Source organism: Eptesicus fuscus, chromosome 2, assembly GCF_027574615.1.
Source record: "Eptesicus fuscus isolate TK198812 chromosome 2, DD_ASM_mEF_20220401, whole genome shotgun sequence".
NCBI classification, from domain to species: domain Eukaryota; kingdom Metazoa; phylum Chordata; class Mammalia; order Chiroptera; family Vespertilionidae; genus Eptesicus; species Eptesicus fuscus.
In genome coordinates, this window is record NC_072474.1 from 59,422,795 (window position 1) to 59,434,183 (window position 11,389).

Consider the following 11,389-nt stretch of genomic DNA (forward strand, 5'->3'; position numbering starts at 1 on the left):
AACTTGCGGGGATTCTCCCCACTGTGTATATTCAGATGTGAGTTTCAACTGCAGGAAGATGTCTCCCTCACCAAGGCTCTCCTCCAGTTTCACACTAAACAAGAAAATAGCACATTCCCTGCATGTCTGTGGTTTTGCTCCATGTGAACTTTCTATGAGGTAAGACCTTGGGCTGAAGGCTTTCCCACATTCACTGCATTCACAAGATGTTTGTCCAGTGTGAACTCTCTGATGTTTAATGGGGCCTATGAACCAGGAGGTCACGGTTCCATTCCCAGTCAGGGCACAATGCCCGGTGCATGAATTCATGCACATTCAAAGGAAATTAACTAGAAGAAATATTTTAATATCACCATTCGCCCTTTCTCTATAATAGAAGTGTCAACCAAATTCACTATCGACAATGACAGATCAAAACACATGCATGCTATTGGCGCCAGTGAGAGCTTTATATGTATTGTGCACTTAGCCTTTTATAGATATAGAATAAACTTGCTTAAGTAGACCTGCTTTCTGATTTAGCTAAACTTTTTCCAGCCCAGTGAAGCACCCTAACTTCTCTTTCAGGTAATTGTCAGCAACACAGCAGTAAATATCAACACGAAGCAGATTATTATTGTAGATCACTCAGGGAGAACAAAGAGCAAAATATTTAACTGCAGCAGTGTTTGATTATATTCTGTGCAGTGAGAAAACCTGAAGTCATTTTCAAGTTCCACCATTTCTTACTTCTTTTTTTAAAATTACTTTATTGATTAAGGTATCACATATTTGTCATCAACCCCCCCCCCCCCCGTTCCCTTCCCAAACCCCCACACACACATGCCCCCCTCCCCCTGTTGTCCGTGATCACTGGTTAGGCTCATATGCAAGTACACAAGTCCTTTGGTTGATCTATCTCCCTTGTCCCCACCCATCCCTACCTTCCCTCTGAGGTCTGACAGTCTGATTAATGCTGTTCTTGTTCTTCAGTCTATGTTGTTCATCTTTTCCCCTAGATGAGTGAGCTCATGTGATACTAGGAATACACTTATAGGAACCGAAAATGAGACAAGCAATAATAGTTATGCTGAGAGGCAAATGAATCAGTCTATAGTGAGTTTCTTTCTGGGCCAACAGTTCTTTTGGCCCCAGAGGATGGCTGGTTAGCCAGAGACAGGTAAGATTCCTCAGGGAAGGAACAACCTAAGACAGGCACAGTTGCATAGGGTCCATCAGGAGAGAACTTGGGGGTCAACAGAGATGGGGCATAGACCTTCACCCCCCCAAGTTTGCAGGGGCCTGAACCCTCACCCCTGCTGAAGGAGATCTCCTTCCCCCATGGCTGCTCAGCTTCACATGCCCAGCTCAAATCGGGACCCAGGTAACAGAGACTTGGCCGACAGCAGATGCCCTCTCACTGAAACAAGACTTGATGGAGATGTCTTGCACCCATGATCCAGGGAACTGGGGTCTATGATATCTAAATCCAGCCTAGCACCAGGAATGCTCAGGGCCTACTCAAGAAGGCAAATAATCCTCTCCACTAATAATTACAGGGTAAAACAAGATGGTTGTTAGAGTATTAAATTTGACAGTAAAATAGTAGTCAAGTTTTCAGACTAATTTAAATTGGCCAATCAAAATAAGCAAATACTCTAGAAAAATCAATTGTACTGGACAAAAAAGCTGTTACTAAGTGTTAACTAAAATTTTTATTGTTAGTTCATCTCATGGTAAAATTGCATAACATATAATGAACCTAAAGCAGTCACATTTTAGTGCAAAAAAGTAAAATTTAAAAGCTATCAAGATTACAGCATAAAATTTCCAAAAGCCTCCCAATATTTAAACCAAAAAAGGGGGGATAGTAGAAGAATATCATGTAAGGAAAAATATCCTGCAAATAAATTACATCTAGAAAATTTTTACTTTAGAAAATTAACTTTCATTTGTAATGCTAACAGCAAGTCACCCAGGTAAAACATACATGGTGTCAAAACAAGCCAAAGGAAAATCGTTTGGGCAAAAAAATGAAAAAGGATCGTAAGTCAAATTTATAGAAAATATTCCTTTATTAACTTTTGGTCGAGAATATGTTTGTATATTTTCAGAAAACAACTCTGAGACATGTGGATTCCTGCAACAGAGAGGAATTGACAGGAGTGCTCCAGCCATGAAGTCAGAAGAGAAACATCTTTTCTGTTGGGTCAAGTTTCTAAGCTTTCTAAATCTCCATTTTCCAGCTAATGAAAAGAAAATAGGATTCCACTGAGTCTCCTATCTACCTACTCCAGGACTTCTGTGAGGATCACATGACTCGAGGCACGGGAAAACGCTTCACAGACATTTGTTTAAAGTGTGAAATGTTTGCACCTGGCTATAAAGCGAGTCGTGTTCCTGGGCTGAAGAAACTCCAAGGAGGCTAGTCCCTAGGGAGAGGAAGCCAGGCATTGCTACGTGACGTCATTACCTGGCGCACACAGCCACCGTTTCCAGGCTGGGCTGGGCTGTGGGACGCATTTTGCGCCATGGGGTCTTGGCAGCATTGGCTGCAATCTGGTGGGCTATCACTCCAGGGTGGTGGTGGGACCTGTGTCCCACTTGGGGGAAGCCAGGTCCACTGTGCTGTTTCTCTGTAAATGACCAGTGTGCATCATGGCAGCTCCTATGTTGAGTGTCTGCCCCCTGGTGGTCAGTGCGCATCATAGCGACCCATCAGATGGACACTTAGCATATTAGCCTTTTTTATATATAGATAATTAGATGGGGAAAAACTCCAGAAGGAACCTGAGAATACTGCACCTATTCATTGGAAACCCAAAAGAAAAGAATAAATGGAAAACGTGTCAGGAGAGGACATAGTAAAAGCACACTAAGACCAAGTCCAAGACAAGACAAAATACAAAAGTTAACCAAACTTATAAACTACATTCCTGACTATATTTGTGGTTCCCACTTCCCCATCTCTCATTCACTCCTCAATTCACTGCATTCTGCCATCTGACTTCACCACACTGATGAAACATCCATCCTAAAGGTCCACAATAATCTCAATGAACACACAGTGATTGCTTTTAGTTTTTAATCTTATTTGACCTCTCTTCAACACTCCTGGATCGTCTCCTCTCATTGAAATAGTCTCCTCTTTCAATATCTTTATGGTTTTCCTTCTAAATATCCATCATCTGCCTTAGCCAGTGTGGCTCAGTTGGTTGGATGCCATCCCATGCAGCAAAAGGTGGCCTGTTCAATTCCCGGTCAGAGCACATGCCTGGGTTTTGGGTTGCAGTCTCAGTCCCTGGTACGGGGCGTGCAGGAGCAAGAGATCAATGTTTGGCTCTCACCTCTCTCTCTCTCTCTCTCTCTCTCTCTCTCTCTCTCTCTCTCTCTCTCTGTCTCTCTCTCTGTCTTTCTCTCTCTCCCTCTTCCTTCTTCTCTTTCTAAAAAAATCAATAAAAAAATAAATGCTTTAAAAATAAGTAAGTAAATAAACAAAGAAACAAATAAATATCCATAGGCTGCTTCTCAGTTTCTTGACCTTTGTTTGTTGGTGTTCCTAGGTCTACCTCAACTCTTTTCTCAGTGTGCATTCTCCTTGTGCAAGCCAATGCGTTCCTTTTTTATTTTTTAATTTAAATTCTTTATTGTTGAAAGTATTACATATATCTCCCTTTTCCCTCATTGACCTCTCCCCAGCTGTTCCCATCCCCCAGCACATACCCTCACCCCCTAGTGTCTGTGTCTATTGCTTATGCTTATCTGACTGCATACAAGTCCTTTGGTTGATCACTTACCCCCACCCCCCCACTCACCCTCCCCTCTGAGGTTTGACCGTCTGTTAGATGCTTCTATGTCTCTGTCTACTTTTGCTCATCAGTTTATGTTGTTCATTGTAGTCCACAAATGAGTGAGATCATGTGATATTTACCTTTATCTGACTGGCTTATTTCACTTAGCATAATGCTCTCCAGGTCCATCCATGCTGTTGCAAATGGTCAGAGTTCTTTCTTTTTTTTTTTTTATAGCAGTGTAGTATTCCATGGTGTAGATGTATCACAGATTTTAATCCATTCATCTGCTGATGGACACTTAGGCTGTTTCAAGCCAGTGCATTCTTATGACCTGTATACTGTTGACTTTCAACTGTACCCTTGGCCCAGTTTTCTCTACTAATCCCCAAACTCAAGTATCTAGGCATGGACTAGAAATGTCCACTCACAGGTCCTGTGGGCACTTCAACTTCAACATATCCGGAATGGAATTCCCACCCAAATCTATTCCTTCTACTCCACCTGTCTGGCTGAAGGCCAGTGCCTCCCACTCAGACCCCTTTCCTTCTTCATGTCTCTAATTTGACTCCTCTGCTCTGTCTTTATTGCCCTTTCCTTAGATCCAACTGACATGGTACCTTCCCAACTGACTTCCCTGCCTTCAGAGTCACCCTTGTTGATTCTCCACATGTATCAATATGGACCCGATCACTGCATGCTCTCGTTTGCATTCTGTCAATCTCAGCTCCTAGATAAGTTAAAACTCTTTAGCGTTGCATAAAAGGCCATTACTTTGTGGACTAGTTCCTGCCATTCAAGCACTTCTTCCACTTCCAACCTTCCTCCCTACACTTTGTCCCAGTATGTGTATATTTTTCTCTCTCCCTGGAACACATCTCCCTCGTCTTTCTCTGGTTAAGTTCAAAATTCAGATGTCATTTCCTCTGGGATGTTTGTTCTGAGACTCCTCCAGTCTGGATTAAGTTTCCCTTCTATTTATTCCTAAAACATCCCATACTTACTTCTATTCTGACACTTATTACCCTATATCATAATCCTCTGTTTCCTTCCCTTTCTTCAACTTTATATTGTAAGTTCCTTGAAAGCAGGAACTAGGTCTTTTTTATATATATATATAATCTTAACATGTGGCACAGGGTCTGGCACATTCAAAAAGCTTGGGAATGCATGAATGACATACTTAAAATAAAGAAAAGTTATTTCATTCCCGAGCCTTATTTTAAGGGTATGTCTTTCCAAAAAGATGAATTATAGAAAGAGTAAAAATTACGGTTACTAAGAGATCAAGATTAAACCCACCATAAATCAATCTCCGGGGGAGTTTCATGGCCAGGAAGAAGATGGAAATGACTACTCTCATATTTATACACAAATATTATCACAAGCTTTCTTATCTCCTGCTTGTTTTCCTAAAAGCCCATTTGTCTTTCCTAAAGTTATTTGTTCTTCCCATAGAAGCCTTTTTTTCCACTCCTTTTCCCTGCTAAGTTAGATAGATATGCTTCAAACTTTAACCACTTAGCTTCTAGCTACTTCCATATGAATAACCCCCTTTTCTCCTGTTAATCTCAGTTTAATTCGCAGGTCTCCAGGAACTATACCTAAGAGGGTAGAACAAACGTTTTTTTCCTCCTCAGACAGTTCATATGCCATGTATCAATATGGACCATAAACTGGTAGATTTTTGTGATTATGGTATCACATACTGCAGTTTATGTCACATTCCTCTCTTGTGGGGCACATTCATGGTTTCTAATTTTTTATTATTTTTAAATCTCACCTTCCGTCGTGCCACTTTCTCTTGCCTTCTCTGCCACAGAAGATGTATGCATACGTACAAATGCATGATTATGTACATATGTAAAATTTGCCATATTTGTTGTCTAGGTCTTCAAAAGAAAAACCAGGCAGTGCTGTCCATCAGAGAGTCTTGCTTCTCATTGGAGCAAATTAATCTAGGCACCAGTCATAAACTTTACGATACCTAGACCTCTCAGACTCTAAACACGAATAAACGTTAATAAATAGCCACACAAACCTGCTGGGCAATGCAGAGAGCTGAGGTTGGTCCTCCCAATAAAAATACTTGCTTTGACTTGAGCTTCCCTCTCCCAGAGCTTCTGTGTCACCAGTTCAGTGCATAACAAGCATGAAGAGTTAACAAGGAAAACTTGTCATAGTTACTCATTTTCTGTTGTGGTGCTTGGCTTTTAAAACGCAGAAGCAGCCATTGAAGCAGATTTGGCACTTCAAAGTTCTTCCAGAAAGTGTATAGGCTCCGTTTGTATGATCATTCGGTTTATAACGATGATTGCGTAATTGCTATGTGAACAGCACCATGCTTTTGGACTACAAAAGCCTAACCTGTGACCCTTAGCTCTGAGAAATGTATAATATATTGGCAAAACGAGAAACCCAACCAACAAGGCCTGAGGAGCTTATAAATAATCATTGTGAATCTTGATAATAAAAACATGGAGCAGGCCCTGGCCAGGCAGCTCAGTTGGTTAGAGCATTGTCCTGATACACCAAGGTTTCAGGTTTGATCCCTGGTCAGGGCACATACAAGAATCAACCCATGAATGCACAAATAGTGGAACAAAAGTCTCTCTCTCTCTCTCTCTCTCTCTCTCTCTCTTTCTCTCTCTCTCAAAGTCGATTAAAAAATTTTTTTTAAAGACATGGAACATAAATTTTTTTACATAAAATTTTGGAGCAATTTTTCCATAACCTGGAACATAGAAATAGATTGCCACAAATTTGTATGAAATCTTTCTAGAGAATTCTGAAGACTCTCTTATAAACCAAGATAGTCTAAAAAACAAAACAAATTTGGGGTACCATGTTCAAATAGCTAAGCTAAGAAATGCTCTCTGTTACTCTCTCTCAGAGCACTGGGGAGTGGTTAAAGCCAGGGGAAGAATAGGACTGGCAACCTTAGAATCAGTGAGGGGGAAGGGAGACCAGAGAAGCAGGGGTGGGATATACCGATTATAAAGGGCTTTGGCTTTTACGCTAAGAGAAATAGGAAAGTACATAAATATAAGTTGGGAAATCTTTAAATAATAGAAATGTATATTTTCTGCAAAGCATTCCTACCTCCTAACCCCAAACTTCCCAGAAATTGATGCCATCTTGGGTCACGTCTTTCCATAAGTTTTTCTATGTGATTATATTCCTAGATGGGTACATTTAAAAATACATAGTTTGTTGTGTGACAGTTATGTATGTGTGTGTGTGTGTCTATGTGCATATGTTTTAACTTTTAAATGCCCTATTCTAATTAGCAATTTTCTTTTTACAATTAATACTAGTGGCCTGATGCACAAAAATTGTGCATGGAGGAGTGGGGCGTTTCCCTCAGCCCAGCCTGCACCCTCTCCAATCGGGGACTCCTTGGGGGATGTCTAAACTGGCAGTCAGACATCCCTCTCACAATCTGGGACTGCTGGCTCCTAACTGCTCACCTGCCTGCCTGCCTGATCACCCCTAGCTGCCTCTGCCTGCCTGCCTGATCGCCCCCAACTGCCCTCCCCTGCTGGCCTGATCTAGCCCCCAATAGCCCTCCTCTACTGGCCTGATCTCACCCCCTACAGCCCTCCCCTGCTGGCCTGATCTCACCTCCAACTGCCCTCCCCTGCCAGCCTGATCTTGCCCCCAACTGCTCTACCCTGCCGGCCTGATTGCCCCTAACTGTCTCTGCCTGCCTGATCACCCCTAACTTCCCTCCCCTGCTGGCCTGATCTCACCCCCAACTGCCCTCCTTTGCTGGCCAATTTGGTTCTGATTGGTCGGTTTCTATGCCAGTCAGTGTCAAAAGCTCCGCCTCCTAGGCAGCCATTGGCTCATCACAGTTTACCCAGATTTGGTTCTGATTGGTTGGTTTCTATGCCAGTCAGCATCTCTGGGCCTATCTCTGGGCCTGATCAGAGAGGCAGCGCTGATCAGCAGCCCTCGTGGAGGCCCAGAGAGAAACAGAGGCATGGCTGCTGGTGAAGCCCAGAGAGAAAGAGAGAGGCAATAGCTGATCAACAGCTGCCACGGAGGTTGTGGATCAGACCCTGCCTCTCTCTTTGGGCCTCTCTCTGGGCCCGATCCACAGCCCCCTTGGCAGTCAGTGCTGGGTCGCCACAGCAATCCAGCACTGACTGCAGGACTGACTTCGGGTGTTCAGTGGAGCCTTAGGTCGGTCATTATGGACCCTGGGTTTTTATATATTAGGACGTCTTGGAGATCTTTCTTTGTTAAGATAGTACATATATTTCTATTTCATTCTTTTTAACTGTTCCATAATATTCCATTGTATGTGTATGCTGTTTTATTTAGCCTTACTGGTAAACATTTAGGTCTTAATTTATTTTCTCCCTTCTTTCCTTTCTTCCTTCCTTCCTTCCTTCCTTCCTTCCTTCCTTCCTTCCTTCCTTCCTGCCACCTTCTCTTTCTGTTCTTTTTTTCCTACTGTTCTTCCTTCTTTTCTTTTTTCTCATATTAAATTACGATTGTCTTAATATTATATTTAATAACATAAAATTACATGTTACATAAAACATGGGAGGAAATTTGAAAATTAAAGCTTGTGTTACCTTCTGTTAGAAAAGCAATACATCTTGTCAAAATTTGAATAACTTAAATTTGCCTCATTGGAAAAGAGGCTTAAGGTTACTTCTTAAGCAAGGACTTATCCAATGTTTATTGTTCTGGAATAAATGGAAATCATGAGGGCTTGAGCTTAGTTAGTCCAAGCTTTGCTAAGAGGTTACTCGGTCACTTTAGCCAACTCAGTCATAGATCTATATCAGTAGGAAGTAAGGATCCAATATCCACAATCTCTTTCTTCTCTGCTGGGCTCTCTCTTCTCCCACTACCTGAACCAATATGGCATTCTGTCACCACTGTCATTAGGGCTTGTGAACCCAACCTTGATGTCAGCCCTCAACAGAGTCTAGATGAAACTTAGAATCATGTTATTTATTTTTAATATATGTTTAATGGTCCTTAAACTTAGGTTTGCAAGGTTAGCTTTCTTTGGTTTAGAATAAACCTTTGGATAAATGTTCTGCCACCTCTCTGTATATGTCTGCATTTCTTTTAAATGTGCCATCGATTAGGAAGCTTGTAATTTTGTGCTGGTCTGGGTGTTCCCTCCCAGGCCTTCCTTACATACAGACAACTGCACTAGTAGCATAATGTACACAGGCCTTGGCCAATGAAATACCAGGGAGATACACGTGCCTCTGCTCTGCCCATGCTTACTTTACAAAATGGTCAGCTGTGCAATAACTAGGAAAATTGTCACAAAGGATCACATTAATATCACATAAATAGTGTTGTACTTATTCATGTTTGTGATAAAGAGTGAGATGAGATTAGAGTCCTTGCTAGTACCCGTGGGTGTCAATACATGCCAGTTCCTCTTCTCTATTCAACATGAAATAATTACCCTTATGAATTTAACCTGCTTAAAAGGTAGAACACATTTAAAAGCTCATATACAGGCTGGAGCAAAAGTAGGTTTACAGTTGCTCAGATGGAAAATAATATAACAATTAATAAATAATAATACAAGAATAAACTGTCTCATGTACTCACAGCTGTAAACCTACTTTTGCCCCACCCTGTATATTCACAGAGATAGCAGCAGTTTTATGCCAAAAAATCTTTTTCCAGCTGGAATAAAGAATAATCTCACACATATTTTAAAGATTTGTTGTGTTCCGTGATTAAAATGCAAATTTATTTTAAAAACTTGTTTGCTATTTTTTGTGTTACTTTCTCTTCTAGGTACTTAAAGTGCAACTACTACCATGAGAGAGGAGGGATCCCCTAATTCAGTGGTCGGCAAACTGCGGCTCGCGAGCCACATGTGGCTCTTTGGCCCCTTGAGTGTGGCTCTTCCACAAAATACCACGTGCGAGCGCGCACATACAGTGCGATAGAAACTTCATGGCCCATGAGCAGAAGTCGGTTTTCGGCTCTCAAAAGAAATTTCAATTGTTGTACTGTTGATATTTGGCTCTGTTGACTAATGAGTTTGCTGACCACTGCCCTAAATTAAAAAGTTATCCTCACATTAAAAAGAGACCCACAACAACCTCAGAAGAGTTATTTCTTAACGATTACAGAGTTTCTGTTTAAAGTGAGAAAAAAGTTTTGGAAATAGACAGTGATGATGGTTACATAACATTGTGAATGTAATTAATGCCACTGAATCAAACACTTAAAAATGGTTAAATGGCCAATTTGATGTTATAGTTTGCTCCAATAAAAAATGAATAAAAATAAATAGATGGAATTTCTTAGCAATGTCAAGATATTTTAAACTTTCATTTCATTTCAAGAAATACTTATTGAATGCCTCCTTGGTGCACAATAGAGGGATGATTCGAGACAGTGACTTAAATATAAAGAGAACTTACAGCATGGCCCGTTCAGTAGTCAGTATTTCACGGCTCTCATAGTACCAGGCCAACTTTACAAGGAAGGCAGTACTACTATCACCATTTTATATTTATTTTATAGTTGAGAAGGCTCGGATGAAAAAAACTTGTCAAGGCTGGTGAAGAGTGGGAGCGAAAACTCTCAGGAAATGTCATTCTTGCACTTGCCATCATCATGCTTTCAGAATATGACATGCCTATGCAATTCACTCTTATCTTCCTGGTTCAGAAAATGAGAACATTGAGAAGGATAGCATGTTCTAAATATAACTTCCCGCTCCTCTTCCAATCTGCCCTGGACGTTTGCACTGAAACCTAACGCTGGCTTTGCTTTGCTTTCTTTCACTTCCTTTTCCAAGTCTGTGTTGTCTTCCCGCCTGCACTTCTTTTGCTAGAAGGCAGGGCCTATGGAGGGAGACCCCCAGTTACGTCAGAGCTGGCCTAGCACAGGAAGTTGACACGGAGCAAAACTATTTGCTAGAATTGGTTTAGACCCCTCTTCAAGTTGTTAGCATTGGAGATGCTGTCATCAGGATTCCACTGCACCAAGAGAAAGATATAAAAATACCTCCCTGCCACGTGAATGTCCTTCTGGTTCCCATCCCCTTGCCAGGAACGCCGGAAAAGGATCCGAGCAGACTCTTCGCCAGTGTGGATCCCCGTGGTTGAGACGGAAATGCGGACAGTGACCAGCTGATGGAGAGAAAGGGGACTCACGGAGGTCGGAGGACGGTCCTTTTCGCCCTGGGCACTTCCTCAAGGCCAGTGGGTCTGGGGGCAGCCCCGGCCTTCTGGTTGCGGGACCTACCCTGGGCTGACAGGTGTCCTCTCTGACTTCCTCTTGCCTCTGAGAGCGGGCAGAGGGCAGCGCCTGGACTTGAAGGACATGGATCTTGACTGAGGTCTCCCTAGGGAGGCTTTCAGGGGTGTCGCGGCTGCCTTGTGGGCTGCGGTGTGGGCTGCTTTCCTACCGACATCACATCACGTCACTGAGGTGAGTTGTTTGCCTGTTTCTGTTTTTCCAGAAGTTCATCCTGCGTAGACGATCTTGATCCTTTTTTGGTATGCGCTTTAACAAATGTGCCACTTGAATCAGGACTTCTCATACGTTAATACATGAATCACCTGGAGGAGATCTTGTTAGAATTCAATGGGTGTGGGTGGGCCTGGGGTTCTGCA

General features: G+C 42.1%; 1 protein-coding gene across 1 annotated transcript in view; it reads left to right on the plus strand.

The window, feature by feature from the left end:
• The window catches only part of PPM1K (protein phosphatase, Mg2+/Mn2+ dependent 1K), a 41,222-nt gene extending 31,625 nt beyond the window's left edge, over window positions 1-9,597 (plus strand). The window contains exon 8 of the mRNA XM_054727520.1: window positions 9,555-9,597. The gene's annotated coding sequence lies outside the window, so the exon portion shown is untranslated. The remainder of the gene's footprint in view (window positions 1-9,554) is intronic.
• The last annotated feature ends 1,792 nt before the right edge of the window (window positions 9,598-11,389 follow it).